The sequence below is a fragment of the Mobula birostris genome, chromosome 18 (assembly GCF_030028105.1).
Source record: "Mobula birostris isolate sMobBir1 chromosome 18, sMobBir1.hap1, whole genome shotgun sequence".
NCBI lineage: Eukaryota > Metazoa > Chordata > Chondrichthyes > Myliobatiformes > Myliobatidae > Mobula > Mobula birostris.
This window is the reverse complement of record NC_092387.1, coordinates 8,014,828-8,030,909: the sequence shown is the minus strand read 5'-3', so window position 1 is coordinate 8,030,909 and position 16,082 is coordinate 8,014,828. Positions and strand designations below refer to the sequence as shown.

The 16,082-nt window shown below is 45.8% G+C and overlaps 1 protein-coding gene across 1 annotated transcript in view; it reads right to left on the bottom strand.

Moving 5' to 3' along the window:
- Positions 1 to 15,382, bottom strand: part of fes (FES proto-oncogene, tyrosine kinase) — a 101,573-nt gene extending 86,191 nt beyond the window's left edge. The window contains exon 1 of the mRNA XM_072282137.1: positions 15,087 to 15,382. The gene's annotated coding sequence lies outside the window, so the exon portion shown is untranslated. The remainder of the gene's footprint in view (positions 1 to 15,086) is intronic.
- Between the last annotated feature and the right edge of the window lie 700 nt (positions 15,383 to 16,082).

Below are 16,082 nucleotides of genomic sequence, written 5' to 3'. Positions count from 1 at the left end.
CCAGGATGAGGTTTGGAATTGACTGATGCACATGGGACATCAGCAGGCAAGTAACTGCCACTCAAAGGTAGAGTCAGTGACAGCTCCCATCACTCTGATGATTAACCTAGATGGATTTATCCTGCTTTTTGCAAACATTCGCACCATGCTAATGTTGTAACTATAGTGAAACAGCTTGGCCCAAAGCCAGAAGAATGCCAGTAATGGCAAGAGGAAGTTACAGTGGAGAAGGTGACTGTTAACATGGGGAAGTGTTCGAGGCTGACTGTTACAAACCAAAAATAACAAGCCTCGCGTTTAGATTTTAAACCAAAGGAATGCAAAATAGCAAAGACAAGAGTTTTCTGAGAACCTCTGCCTAGACATCTCTCAGGAAATGGCCGATCCAGTGAGGAAAACGGTGTGGGGTGAGGGGGTGAACGGGACAGGGTACAGGACTGGGACACCAGCGAGACACTGGGGAAAGGGGCTGGAGTGAGTGGGGCAGGGGCAGGGTTCAGGACTGCACACAGGTGGGACATGGGGTGGGGGTAGGGTGCGAGAAGGGAAGTGTACAGGAGTGGACACCGATGGGTTGCGGGTGGGGGAGTGGTGGGGAGGGTAAATGGGGCAGAGTTCGAGACTGGGCACCAGCAGGACGGAGGGTGGGATGTGAGTGGGGCAGGGTTCAGGAATGGAGACCAACAGGATGCTGGGGGGTACGGGTGGGGCAGAGTTCAGGACTGGGGGTGTGGGTGGGGCAGAGTGCAGGACTGGGGGTACGGGTGGGGCAGAGTTCAGGACTGGGGGTATGGGTGGGGCAGAGTTCAGGACTGGGGGTACGGGTGGGGCAGTGTTCAGGACTGGGTGTGTGTTGGTGGGCAGAGTTCAGGGCTGGGGCTATGGGTGGGGCAGAGTTCAGGACTGGGGGTGTGGGTGGGCACATTTCAGGACTGGGGGTGTGGGTGGGCACAGTTCAGGACTGGGGGTACGGATGGAGCACAGTTCAGGACTGAGGGTACGGGTGGGCAGACTTCAGGACTGGGGGATACGGGTGGGCAGACTTCAGGACTGGGGGGTACGAGTGGGCAGAGTTCAGGACAGGGGGTACGCGTGGGCAGAGTTCAGGACTGGGGGTACGCGTGGGACAGAGTTCAGGACTGGGGGTACGGGTGGGGCAGAGTTCAGGACTGGGGGTACGCGTGGGACAGAGTTCAGGACTGGGGGTGTGGGTGGGGCAGAGTTCAGGACTGGGTGTGTGGGTGGGGCAGAGTTCAGGACTGGGGGTACGGGTGGGGCAGAGTTGAGGACTGGGGGTACGGGTGGGGCAGAGTTGAGGACTGGGGGGTACGGGTGGGGCAGAGTTCAGGACTGGGGGTACGGGTGGGCAGAGTTGAGGACTGGGGGTACGGGTGGGCAGAGTTGAGGACTGGGGGTACAGGTGGGGCAGAGTTCAGGACTGGGGGTGTGTTGGTGGGCAGAATTCAGGACGGGGGTACGGGTGGGGCAGAGTTCAGGACTGGGGGTACGGGTGGGCAGAGTTCAGGACTGGAGGTGTGTTGGTGGGCAGAGTTCAGGACTGGGTGTGTTGGTGGGCAGAGTTCAGGACTGGGGGATACGGGTGGGGCAGAGTTCAGGACTGGGGGGTACGGGTGGGGCAGAGTTCAGGACTGGGGGTACGGGTGGGGCAGAGTTCAGGACTGGGGGGATGGGTGGGGCAGAGTTCAGGACTGGGGGGATGGGAGTGCAATGACGAATTGCTAACAGGGTTTCTGATTCAAAGAAGAAGCATCTTCACAGTTCTCGTCAACTCAACGATTTTCACACCCCAATTTTTAAGGTTCACACTCTGTAAGATGCACTGAGCAACATGCACAGCCGAACGCTGGAGGAATACAACAGGCATAGTTTCTCACTTCATCCCCCTCCCCCACTCACCCACTCACCCCTTCACCTGGTCTCACCTACCACCCTCCGGCGTGTACTCTTTCCCAGCCCCCACCTTCTTATTCATCTTCTACTCCCTTCCTTTCCAGTCCTGACGAAAGGTCCCAAAATAAACATCGACTGTTTATTTCCTTCCGTCGATGCTGCCTGATCTGACTAGCTCCTCCAGCATTTTGTGTGCATTGGTCAGTGGTGACACTTTGGTGTGCTTTCTTTGTAGAGAATACTGAGGTGTGTCAAAGTGTGAGAGTTCAGGCTGTGAAAAGAGGAAGGTGCACAACAAAAAGCAAAGGGAAAGAAGTTGCCAGTTCACAAGTTGATAGGGTGTTGAAGAAGGTAGATGCTGTGTTGGCCTTGATTAGCTGGGGACTGAGTTCAAGAGCTGTGAGGTAATGTTGCAGCTCTATAAAACCCTGCTTGGACCACAATTGGAGATGGCTGAGTTTGCAACTTCCTGCAGCTTTTTCCAACCCTGTACAGAAGGCCCCTCCATATCAGATGGCGACGCAACCAGTTAGAATCCTCTCCTTGGTACATCTGCAGAAATGTGCAAGAATCTTTGATGACATGTTCCTCTCCATAAATGCTGCCTTACCTGCTGAGTTCTTCCATCGACCAAATCAACTCTTTTTGTGCCCAAACTTTTAACGAATCTTTGATCCACTATCTATAATTGTAAGAAGCCAGATAAGCTCCAGTCAGAAGCAGACAGCAGTCACTCTGTGCAGGGATCAGTTCTATGCATTGTCTGCACACTTCCAGAATGACTGTGCCCAGTACAGCACTGACAATGTTACTCAGTCAATGCAGTAACATGTTACAGTGCTACTCAGTCGTGCCATTGCGCCCAAGCCAGGGAGAGAAACTTTTTCAGATACGTCCAAAATCAAATCGGCCCTCCCTGCAGAGTGCCACATTGTCTGAGGAACTACCATTCAATGAAAATTGCAACATAATAACTTTGCTAAGAGAGATAATTATATTTCTGTAACGTTTTTCCAGCACCAGCAGAATCCACCGTCCCCACAGCCAATGATATTTCAGATACATTATTGTTGTCGTAGCATAACATACACGTAGTGGCCACTTTATTAGGTACACTGGCTTGTTAATTCAAATATCAAATCAGCCAATCATGTGGCAGCAACTCAATACCGTATATAAAAGCATTCTGACACGATCAAGAGGCTCAGTTGTTGTTCAGACTAGAAATCTGAGTGTGATCGAAGTGACTTTGTGGAATGATTGTTGGTGCCAGATGAGGTGGCTTGAGTATCTCAAAAGCTGATCTCCTGGGATTTTCACACACAACAGTTTCTAGAGTTTACAGAGAATTGTGCAAAAACAAAGAAAAACCATCCAGTGAGTGGTGAAAACGGCTTGTTAAGGAGGTCAGAAGAGAATGGCCAGGCTGGTTCAAGCAGACAGGAAGATGACAGAAACTCAAATAACCACGCATTACAACAGTAGTGCGCAGAAAAGCATCTCTGAACACACAGTTGAACCTTGAACAGGATGGGCTACAGGAACAGAAGAACACTAACACACACTCGGTGACCTCTATATTAGGTACCGGAAGTACCTAATAAAGTAGCCACTCACTGATTCTTGAGAATTTGGATAAAACAGGTTTTAATTTTGAAAAGAAAAAATTTTAAAAGTTAAGAAATCTAAGCTTATATATTTATAGAACAAGGTCTTAGCAATCAAGCAATATTTCAGTGCAACCTCCTGATTTTATAACATTTTCATAAAATACCTGTTTTTCCTGTCATTACTTAGTTTTTGTCAACACAGACACAATAAAAAGCTATTATTCCTATTTATTTAGTCTTGATACAGATTTAGAGCTTTTAAATCATTGTGTCTACACCATAGGTACACATATATGCTGTTAAATGTTGAATATTCACTTTTCATTTTTATACTATTTCACGTGTACTCCTTTAAAAACTCTTACATCATACAACTTTTATCATTAGCATTAAATATACAAAATAACAATTTTGGACATAAAAAACACATTTTTAATTTTAAAGAGACAATTACTTTAATAAATCAACTGTTTTGGAGGAACAGATTGTAAGCATGTTAATTTAAAACGAAGGAAGTTCCATCTGACGGTGGTGACTGAGACCTAACGGTGGTGACAGTGGCCTAATAACAACAAACAATTCCAACCTTTTCACCACTCAGGCCAATGCTTCCTTGCTTGACAGCTTTATTTAACAATTTGGTACAACAAATAACAATTTGTCATGTACATTTTATCCTTCTGTAAATACTAACAACAATGGTAAACAGCAAAATAAAAACTACAGTACAACTGCAATCTTTAAGCATAAACATCAGAAAACACACCAGTAACTAAAAAAAAATTCCATTCATTTCTGGGCTTGCAAATCTTCGAAAACGTTCAGTCAGCTTTATCAGGAAGTGGACGATTAATATGCTCCTCCTCTATGAAGTCCAAGACTTCAGCAGACAAGTGGTAGATCTCCCTCGTCCTGCTTGCACGACCCGGTGGTGATGGCTACATCAGTCTGACCAGAATATCTTCAACTGGTACGAAGCACATATCTTTTCCACCTGGTTTTGGATGGAAGCGTGTGTTGGGCCCACGAGGGTGGAAAAACTCCAGTTGAACATCTTGATGATGCACATCCACAGTGACAGCCTTTGCTAACCACCAATTTTGGTCATAAATGACTGCACGCCAATCTCCACAACTAATGACACCAGCAGATATATCTGTGGTGTTTCTAGTTTGCTCTCATCACCAACGCTTTTTCAGTTTGTTCCTATCTTTTATTATCTCTTGAAGTTTATTTTTCAAAGCTTTCATCTCTCTCAAGTATCTTGCTCTTGTTTTTTTTCTTCCCCTTTCCCCTGCTATAGACTGCCTACTGCGAGCTGGCTCCTGTATAGTCTGATCCAATGGACTATCTGGGGCAGTTTCTGGGCGTTCTGTTTCCTTTCTCTTACGCTCTCTTGACTCTTGCTGTCTACGTTTCCATGCCTTTCTCTTACTCCTCTTTTCCCTTTCATTCAAATCACTGATAGTTTTTATCTTCCGATCCTCTACTCTCTTCTTCCATCTTTGCTTTTCCTTTCTCAGGTATTCCTCCTTTAACTCTCCCTCACTATGTATTTTTCTCTCTCCACTTTTTTTGGTATTCCCTGTTTCTTCTCCTTCACTCCTCCACTGATAGCTGCTGCCTAGCCGTAACTTCCTAAAAATACATAAAAGGAAGGTCAGAATTTAATGCAATAACTATGAAATTGTGCAAAATTACTATGAATTTAATTATGTTTAATTTGATCAAATTTTATAAAATGATTATGAAATGGTGAAACTAAACTCATTTATGGTTTTAGTCATTGGGGATACATATAGTAAAGAAATATTGTAGGCCTGTGTGTGGAAGAAATAAAGGGGAAATTGTGTATATTATAAATAAAGAGGTTAATGAAACATTACAAGCCATATTCCTATTTATTGTGATCATAAATTATATTCAAGCCTCCACTGAGGATGACTTGGATGTTTTTGTCAACACCGTCAAATCACGCGTCACCATTGTCAGACAGAAAACCTGACGGCATTGATGTCTGACGGTAGTGACAAAAACACACATTTTTATGTGACATGCATGAGTTGTATACAGGAGCCATCTCGTTTTCCCTCTGTTGCTAGCTGTCTCTGGCCTCTACTTAAAATGCATAAATTTATGTCATAATTTAAAATAATTCTTTCTGTACAGAAGTGACAGTGTTGACACGTCATGGTTGTGACAGTAGCAACAATCAATATGTACAAATTATTGAAAAAATAGCAAACTTACAGGAGCTTGTTTGACCTTGTTGCATTTAGCAGATTTGGAGGGTGGAAAGGGGGTCCTCAGGAATATGGTTGACCATGTGGTTGCCTGATTTTATTGCTTTTTTATAAATATACGACAGTGCTGACAGAAACTTGAGTCACATCTTGAGCAAACACAAAATAAGAGTAAATATTGTTGAAAATTCACTGCTTTAGGTTTTAAAGAGGTTTTTCACTCTACTCTTTCATCTGGCATATATATTATACATTTTAAATGACTTTTTTTTCCACACTTTTTGATCAGATTGAAATGATAATCTCTTGTCTGAGGACAACTGATTTTGTGGGTACTGAGCTATCATATAATCATATAATTTATAAAATTAAAAACAAACATATGAAAAATTGTTGCATTTGTGCAAAAGATCCTCAGATGATCAACCCTGATTATTTTAAATAAGAAAATGTTACTCATTTTCAACGGAATTAGCACTTTTCTTAGTGGGACATGTTTTCGCTGAAGTCTCAAGAATCAGTGCACTGTGTGTATGGCAATAATACGATTTTGATTCTAAGTTCAACCAAATTGCCACAGCACAGTCCCAACCATTAGCAGGCAAACAAATAACCTAATAGAGGGACTCAATATTCTCCTCCATAGATGCTGCCTGACCTGTTGAGTTCCTCCAGCATTTTGTGTGTATTGATCAGCAAAGTAAATGGTGTTAAACGAGCCATGTTTACAAACACTACTACAGAATCAGGTTTAATGTCACTGACAAATGTGAAATGTGTTGTTTTGTGACAGTGGTACAGTGCAACACACAAAATACACTATAAATTACAATAAGTGTTTAAAAAATAATGAAGTAGTGGAAAAAGGGCAAAAAGAGTGAGGAAGTGTTCATGGGTTCACTGACCGTTCAGAAATCTGATGGCCGAGGGGAAGAAGCTGTTCCTAAAATGTTGAGCAAGCTAGGGCTGTTCTCTTTGGAGCAAAGGAGGATAAGAGGTGATCTTCAGGCTCCTGTACCACCTCCCTGGTGGTAGTTATGAGAAGGAGGCATGCCCTGGGCGGTCAGGGTCATTAAATGGTAGATGATACCCTTTTGAGGCATTTTCTATTAGAGTATCCTCAGGGGTGGGGAGGCTGGTGGCCACGGTGGAGCTGGCTGAGTTTACAGCCCTCTGCAGCTTTTTCTGATCCTGTGCAGTGGTCAAACCCACACCAGACAGTGATGCAACCCGTTAGAATGTTCTCCATGGTATATCTGTAGAAGTTTGCGACAAATCTCCTCAAACTGCTAATAAAATATAGCCCCTGGCGTTCCTTCTTTGTGATTGCATCAATATGTTGGGCCCAGAATAGACTCTCTGAGACGCTGGCACTCAGTAAGACCTCTTGCAACAGACCCTATCTTATCCTTTAAACTCACTCAAAATCATAACAATTGGTCCAGCAAGTTGTGATCAAGTGTTGTTCCTGAGTCAGAAAATTGTGGGGTTAAGATGCAGTCCAGGATAACAGACAAAGACCCAGCTGCCTCTCCCCAGGGCAGTGCTTATAACCTCACACTGAGGGCCCATCTGCTTGAGTGGACAGGGAGTACTTCGCCTCTGCACATCCACACTCACGTCATTCTACAGGCATGCAGTACAGAGCATCCTAACATGCTTCTTTACTTCGCCTTTGCACATCCACACTCACGTCATTCTATAGACGTGCAGTACAGAGCATCCTAACATGCTTCTTTACTTCGCCTTTGCACATCCATATTCACATCATTCTACAGGTATGCAGCAGAGAGCTTCCTAACAAGCTGCATCACTGCTTGGTATGGAAACCGCACTGCGGTCAACAGAAAGGCTCTACAACGGCTAGTCAAAACTGCCCAACGCATCATCGGCACCTGCCTATGTTCGGAAAGGCACCGGCAAAGGGCCAGCAACATTGTGAAGGATCCCACCCACCCTGCTTGTAGACAGTTTGTTCCACTCCCATCAGGGAGAAGGCCATGCCAGGACCACCAGATTCAAAAGCAGTTTCTTTCCCCAAGCAGTAAGGCTGATCAACATCTCCACCCATTAACTCCAGCACTACTTCATTATTTCCCAAAGTTCAAGGTAAATTTTATTATCAAAGTAAATATATATGTTACCATATACAACCCAGAGATTCAATTTTCTTGTGGGCATACTCAGAAAATCTATAGAATAGTAAATCTAACAGGACTAATGAAAGATCCAGGACAAGGCCTCTGAAATAATAACACCCCGGAACTTCAAGTTGCTAACCCTCTCCAACACCAATCCTCTGATAAGAACTGGCTTATGAACCTCTGGTTTCCCTCTCCTGAAATCCATAATCAGCTCCTTGGTCTTGCTGACGTTGAGTGAGAAGTTGTTGTCATGACACCACTCAGCTAAATTTTCAGTCCCCCCCGCCACTGTATGCTGGTTTGTCACCACCTTTGATTCAGCTCACAACAGTGGTGTCGTCAGCAAACGTGTAGATGGTGTTGGAGCTGTGCTTAGCCACACAGTCATAGGTGTAAAGCAAGTAGAGCATGGGGAAAGCACACAGCCGTGTGGTTCACCTGTGTTCATGGAGATCATAGAGGAGATATTGTTGCCAATTCGAACTGACAAGTAAGGAAATCCACAATCTAATTGCACAAGGAGGTATTGAGACCAAGGTCTTGGAGCTTATTAATTAGTTTTGAAGAGTTGATGGTATTGAATGCTGAGCTGTAGTTGGTAGAGAACATCCTGATACATGCATCTTTGCTGCCCAGATGTTCCAGGATTGAGTGAAGAGCCAACGAAACGGAATCTGCTGTGGACCTGCTGCTTTTGTAAGCAAATTGGAGCAGATCTAAGTCACCTCATCACCAATCTCTCAAAACATTCATCACAAAGGATGTAAGTGCAACGGGGCAATAGTCATTGAGGAAGGTGACCATGCTCTTCTTGGGCACCAGGATAACTGAAGCTTGCTTGAGGTTAAACTCGGCCTTTTCTCCTTGGAGCGACGGAGGATGAGAGGTGACCTGGTAGAGGTGTATAAGATGATGAGAGGCATTGATCGTGTGGATAGTCTGAGGCTTTTTCCCAGGGCTGAAATGGTTGTCATAACAGGACACAGGTTTAAGGTGCTGGGGAGTGGGTACAGAGGAGATGTCAGGGGTAAGTATTTTACTCAGAGAGTGGTGGGTACGTGGAATGGGCTGCCGGCAATGGTGGTGGAGGCGGATACGATAGGGCCTTTTAAGAGACTTTTAGATAGGTACATGGAGCTTAGTAAAATAGAGGGCTATAGGCAAGCCTAGTAATTTCTATGGTAAGGACATGTTCGGCACAACTCTGTGGGCCAAAGGGCCTGTATTGTGCTGTAGGTTTTCTATGTTTCTATGTTAAAGATCTCAGTGAACACACCAGCTAGCTGGTCAGCACAAGTATGTGACCAGCTACCTTGTCCGGTCCAGATGCTTCCCATGGAATCACCCTCCTGAAGACAGCCCGCACGTCGGGTCCAGAGAATGAGATCATAGAATCAATGGGGACGTGGGGGTTCACAATGTTTCCCCGCATTCTGACGGTCAAAGCCAGCACAGAAGGCATCGAGCTCATCTGGAAATGTTGGTGCTCGGATGTGGCAAAGCATCAGTCACCTTATGTACAGCCCAGTGTCACTTCATGGAAATAAAATCGATCTATACATCTCAAATTTATATGTATTGTGCTTTATTATTATTATTTTGTTCTTTATCTTTTGTGGTTTTGTTGTGTCCCATCGGATCCGGAATAACAATTATTTTGTTCTCCTTTCCACTTGTGCACTGCAAATGACATGAAACAATCCTGAATCTTTCAAGAAGCAGGGAAATTTGTACAATATTTCTACTTCCCAATTCACCAAAAATGCAAATGATCCGGTCACCATCACCTTGAGTTGGCAGCACATTAACGAGAGAGCACAGGCGCGAAAGAGAACGACAGAGAGGTGATGAAACGTGTGCAGGTCTGGACAGGTTGATAAAGAGGTTAGAAAAGCATCACAGGTTTATAAATAGTGGCCTGTCATGCAAGGTAAAAATAAAAGAGGGAACAATGAATCTTTAAAAATACATTGGCTCATCTCCAACACCTGTGTTGTGATGTAGTATGACAGACCAGAAGATAGAGGAGTACAGTTGGGCCATTCAGCCTCTGCTTTAAATATATCCAATGACTAGGCCTCCACAGTCCAGTCGTCTGTCGCAATGAGTTCCACAGGCTCACTATGCTCTGGCTAAAGAAGTTCCTCTCCTCTGGTCCAAAGGGACGTCCTTGAATTCTGAGGCTGTGGCTCCCCCTCTCCATATCCACTCTATCTAGGCCTTTCAAGATGGCTTCCACCATCATTCATCTAAACTCCAGCTAGTACGGACTTCAGGGAGAATTGAAGGCTTTGGAGGGAATGCAGAAGATGAGAGCTCTGCTAAGAGGGGTCTGGGTGTCCTAGCTTGGCACATGATTCACAAGTGACTTGGAGAGTGAAGAGTGTTGTGGGAGAATGAAGAACAAACGTAGGGAGGTGATGCTTCAGTTGTGGAGGCCATTGGTAAGATGGCAGCTGGAGGACTGTAGATAGTACTGGGGTGGTACGTTTTCTTAGCGGCTAGCATAATGCTATCACAGCACAAGGGTCCCGGGTTCAATGCCCACTGCTGTCTGTAAGGAGTTTCTCCCCATGAATGAGTGGATTTCCTCCAGGTGTTCCAGATTTCTCTCACTTTCCAGACATCCATTTGCAACAATCCTATATTAATCTCACATTCTCAACAACTGCCCCAGATTCTACTGATCAGCCATGGCCACGAGGAAATTTACAGTTCTGCCTGGACTCGAGGGACGGCACAGTTGCATAGCCCTTCACATGATGCATTACAGTGGCAGTGTGCAGAGTTCAGGTCCTACCACTGTCTATAAAGAGACAGCAACTCCATCATGGGCACTAGCCTCCCCAGCATTAAGGACATCTTCAAAAGGTGATGCCTCAGAAAGGTGGCGTCTGTCATTAAGGACCCATCACCCAGAACATGTCCTCTTCTCATTGCTACCATCAAGGGGGAGGTAGAGGAGCCTGAAGACACACACACAATGTTTCAGGAACAGCTTCTTCCCCTCTACCATCAGATTTATGAATGGACAGTGAGTTCATGAACACCTCCTCACTACTTTTATTCCCCGTCTTTTTGCAGTATATCATAATTCTTAGTTTTTTTTCATTACGTATTGCACTGGCCTGATGATGCAGTGCAACAAATTTCACGACGTGTGCCAGTGTCATGAAATTCTTTGTTTAGCATCATCAGCACAATTACCTACTGTACACCATTCCCCCTTGACCCCGAGGCTGGGCTAACTGAGCTCAGATTCACTGGTGTTAGAAAAGTGAGAATTATAATTGGTTTATTATTGTCACATATACTGAGATACAGCAAGAAGTTCATCTTGCACACCGTTAGACCATAAGGCATAGGAGCAAAATTAGGCCATTCAGCCCATCAAGTCTGCTCCACCATTCCATCATGGCTGATCCCGGATCCCACTCAACCGCATACAGATCAAAACATTACATAGTACAGAGGGTTGCACACGTATGATTGGCAGACAATTTTTATGTTTGTATATCTGTGCACTTCTAGTGCTATTGTGCCAGTCTAATTTCCTTTGGGATCAATAAGATATCCATCTTTCCATCACGAAGGACCCTCATCATTCAGGACAAGCCCTCTCCTCATTACAACCTCAAGAGGGGGGTACAGGAGCCTGAAGAACACACACTCAATGATTCTTCCCTCCATCAGCAGATTCCTGAGTGGACAATGAATCAATATACTATCTTGTTCTCTTTTTGCACTTTTCTGTTACATATCCTTTGTGTAATTTAGAGTATTTTTCACGTATTGAACTGCACTGTTGCCACAAAACAACAAATTTCACAACATATGCCAGTGATATTAAACCTGATTCTGACGTTGAACAAGGTAAAACAATGCTGAATAAAACAGTCACGGAGAAAGCGCAGTGCAGGTAAACAATAACAAATAATGTCATACAGAAACACCAGGAATTCTGCAGACGCTGGAAATTCAAGCAACACACATCAAAGTTGCTGGTGAACGCAGCAGGCCAGGCAGCATCTCTAGGAAGAGGTCCTGACGAAGGGTCTCAGCCCAAAACGTCGACTGTACCTCTTCCTAGAGATGCTGCCTGGCCTGCTGCGTTCACCAGCAACTTTGATGTGTGATGCCATACAGAGGTAGATTGTGACGTCAAGGGTCCTCCTTGTCGGACTAGATTGAAGCATGGATGTTGCTGAGGGGTCTCGAGACAGTGTTTCCCTGTGGAACCTAGAGGTACCCATTTGATAGAGCAATAATTGGGTTCCTGCAGGCTGCCATGGCTGGGGGAGGGGGTAGTGGGGATAAGCTCCCCATGGTGTGCATCTCAAATACTCTCTGACCAGGAAGTGCAACTTCTGGCCTTCACGTGTGGCTTAGCTACTGAACCGGGCGGAACTGAAGAAGGGGTAAAAGCATCGGGAGTAAACCCAGAGGAAAGATCTGGAACCGGCAACCCTAAGGTAGTCCTACGTTGAGTTCAACACTGACTGGCAACTCCTGCGACAACACTGGTGCCGAACTGTATCCGTCTCTGCCTTTCCTTTGGGTTCACCTGCTGCGTGGACAACAACTTGCTCTCCATATGGTCCTGCCCTGTACTTTGGAGTGCCAGGATGCTACATCCATGAGCGACCCTGACCAGCAGAGGGCTTTCACATAATCGTGGTTTTCTCTTTTGGGGGACACTGAGTCATTGCAGTTCTCTTCTTCAAAACGAGTGGAAGTCGAGTGTTTGCGGCAGAACTAGAATGATATTTAATAAGTAGGGGGACAAAAAATCAGAGCCAGGATGGAATGCAGATTTGAGGTGACAAGTGGACCAGCCATTCTCATGGTAAGTGACAGTGCAGGTTTAATAGTCAACATCTCAGTTAAAAGACTGAACAGGTCCATCAGCCCACAATGTTGTGCCAACCTTTCAACTTCCTCCATGTTGAATCTAACACCACCCTCCTAGGTAGTACTCCACGTTTCCATCTTCCATTTCCCCATCTAAGTTTCTAATGTATCTGTCTCTCTCACCACCTCTGGCAGCATATACCATGTACCCACCACTTTCAGATGTACACATTCCCCCTGCACTCCCCTCCAATCACTTTAAAATTACCCCCCCTCACTTCCACTCTAAGAAAAAGTCTCTGGCTATCCACTGAGTCGAGGAGAAATTTCCTCAGCCCGAGGGTGATGGAACTGTGGAATTCATTGCCACAATCAGCTGAGAGCAACGTTCCCTCTAATTTGGTGCGGGCCAACCGTTGCTCAGATCAGGAAATTTTTACATGGCTTGTGCAGCACTTGAAATGGTTTTTTTTAATATATAATATGCAAACTATGAATATTTAGAATGAAAATTGAGAAATCATCTACTTCTGATGTTATTAATTGAAGGGTATGAAACATTACAACAAAGAAAATCTTGCTCAGTTTGTACACCTTCTCTGGCTGCGTCCAGCCCAGCTGCGGGCCAACAAAGACTACGTGCACGGCAGCGTTTCCGTTACCGTGCGGCTCCACACCCACAGAACTTACAGAGAAGAGTGGCTGAGGAGGCCAAGTCACTGGGCAGCGGTTGATAGGCTATTGATTGGTAAGGGATGTTAAGAGGAAGAATGGGGTCAAAAAGAGAAATCAGCCACGATTGAATAGCAGAGAATAAACAAAAGGCCGAACGGGCCAATTCTGCTTCTGTATCCTATGGATTTAAGGACCGGCAAAACAGAGGTCGGGGCAGAAGTCCCCACTGAAAACCAAGCTGAGGATGAGCTCCCCCAGCCAAAGGAATGTCTTGGGAATTCCTTCCCAGGCAGCGTAGTGTTAGAGCGATTTTTGAGGTTCGCACATGCAGCAAATAACTTCAACTGAGTTCAGCCTCTATCCTTCAGATCTGAATATGAACAGTGGATTAAATCTAAAATGCAGCTCTGAACAATGGGTTCCAAAGAACCAAGAACCAAATTAATTGGAAGGACAGACCTGCTGATTTAAATTATTTACTCATGTGTATTTAGGTGTCTGTAGTATAGGTGTGAACAGGAAGGTATGATGGTGGGAAGATGCAAGCTTTCGAAACTGTTAGTTCAAAGGAAGCATTGTAAATATGGAATTGTTTGGATTGTCCTAAATTTTTCTTTGATCTTTAGTATACAAAATGTCATGTAGTGTTGGGTCAAGCAAACCTCTTTCTCCAAAAGGGTCTTTCCCCTTTAAGTCTCCTTCTCCCCTCCCCCCCATTCCAAAGACTGTCAGCTTATTTGTGATATTTTTATTGAATAAAGAGGCAGCTTCGTGTCTACCAGTACTTCTCTCCAGGTGACTTCACTCAGGTATTCATGCTGACAACACACATCGAAGTTGCTGGTGAACGCAGCAGGCCAGGCAGCATCTCCAGGAAGAGGTGCAGTCGACGTTTCGGGCAGAGGCCCTTCGTCAGGACCCTGAGGAAGCCGGAATCTGCCTCTGTATGACCTTGCACCTTACTGTTTACCAGCACTCCCCCTGTAACTCTTTCTTTTTATGCTGCATTGTTGTAGTTTAGCTTTGTTCTAGCTCCAGATGAGGTTTGTTATCGCTGATATATGTCGTGAGATGCGTTGTTTTGGGGCAGCAGTACTGCGCAATACACAGACACGTTATAAATTACAACAGCTCCAACAGGCGGGTGAAACAGTTCGGCAACACAAACCGGGCCAGGGTTCGGTCCGATGTGGAGGTGCCCCTCCGTCCAGTCCCCCCTGCGGGAGGGGCCGTGACCTCCCCGAGAGAGCGCGGCACTCCCGCACCCAGGCACGGCCCACGTCTGGAACCCCACCGACAAACCCCAGCCCCAGACTTCAAAGTCCGGTCAAGCTTTCCCGATGACTCAACAGACGGACCTTCAGCCCGCCGAGTCCGTACTGGCTCACAGAACAATCACACTTCCTCCCCCTCCCCCGTAACCTGTTCTTCCCCCAACTTAAGCCGCGCAGCGAACCCGGGCTATCCCGAGACAAAACTTTGACGTCAGGTGCCCATGTCCGGAGTTAAACAATCCTCTCCAAATATTTTCCTTGTCTGACACAGACTCTTTTGTTGTTGCTGCTCTCTGCCCGCGGGAATAACTTGTAAACCAAAAGGCGAAGTTTAAGCAACGCCGCGGCGGGGGCGTTTACCCGCTCGCCAGGACTCACCTCTCGATGAACAATTTTCTTATTTCTAATTATTAATATAGCGTGCAGTCGCCGGAAACGTCGTCTGATTCCCTCGAGCGATTTGCGAACTGGAGTTCGATGAAGTCCGCAGAGGAGAACGGCCGGGGTACAGGCGCCTTGTGTGGCTCCGCACCCCAGTTACATCTCCGCCCTCGATTCCTGTAAACCTGCCCCCGGTTCGCTCGGCAGCTCCTGATTTAGTTTCGTGAAGTGCTCTCTGACATAGCGCCCCGGTCCCCAGTTTCCTTCCTCTCGCCTCGACAAGTGTGAATGTCCTGCACCTTCCGCGCTGCCGGTTAACCCTCGCCGTGCCGGACACCCTGCCGACACAGAGACTCGGTCCCGCGGCGAGGCAGCGGCGCAAAAAGCCTCAGACTCGGCAGCGGCGCACAACCCTCGCGCTCGCGGTGCTGGGGGTCCTTTAAACTCGAAAGTGTTAGGTAAAGTATTATTTCGTTGTTGACTGATAGGTACGTATAGTGTGTGTGACCTTGGTAAAAGTGAGTCGGGGGAATTCGAGCCCACACCCCGCAGCCATTTGGTAAAATCCAGATCACCGCAGTTTGGCAAAATGATGACCACTGCACTAAAATGGACTTTGTTTAGTTTTTTGTTCTAATTGTGTTCCTTACAGTCCCTTCGGCCCACGACCTTGTAACCTACCCCACGATCTGGATTTTAGATTTAGTGTTGTGCAATGAACCGGATTCGGTCAGGGACCTCGAGGTAAAGGAGCCATTAGGAGGTAGTGACCATAATATGAAAGGATAGGAAAAAAATAGTTAAGACCAAAATTGGGCCCTTGAAGGCAGAAACGGGTGAATTTATTATAGGGAACAAGGAAATGGCAGACGAGTTGAACAGGTACTTTGGATCTGTCTTCACTAGGGAAGACACAAACAATCTCCCAGATGTAATAGTGGCCAAAGGACCGAGGGTAATGTATGAACTGAAGGAAATTTATATTAGGCAGGA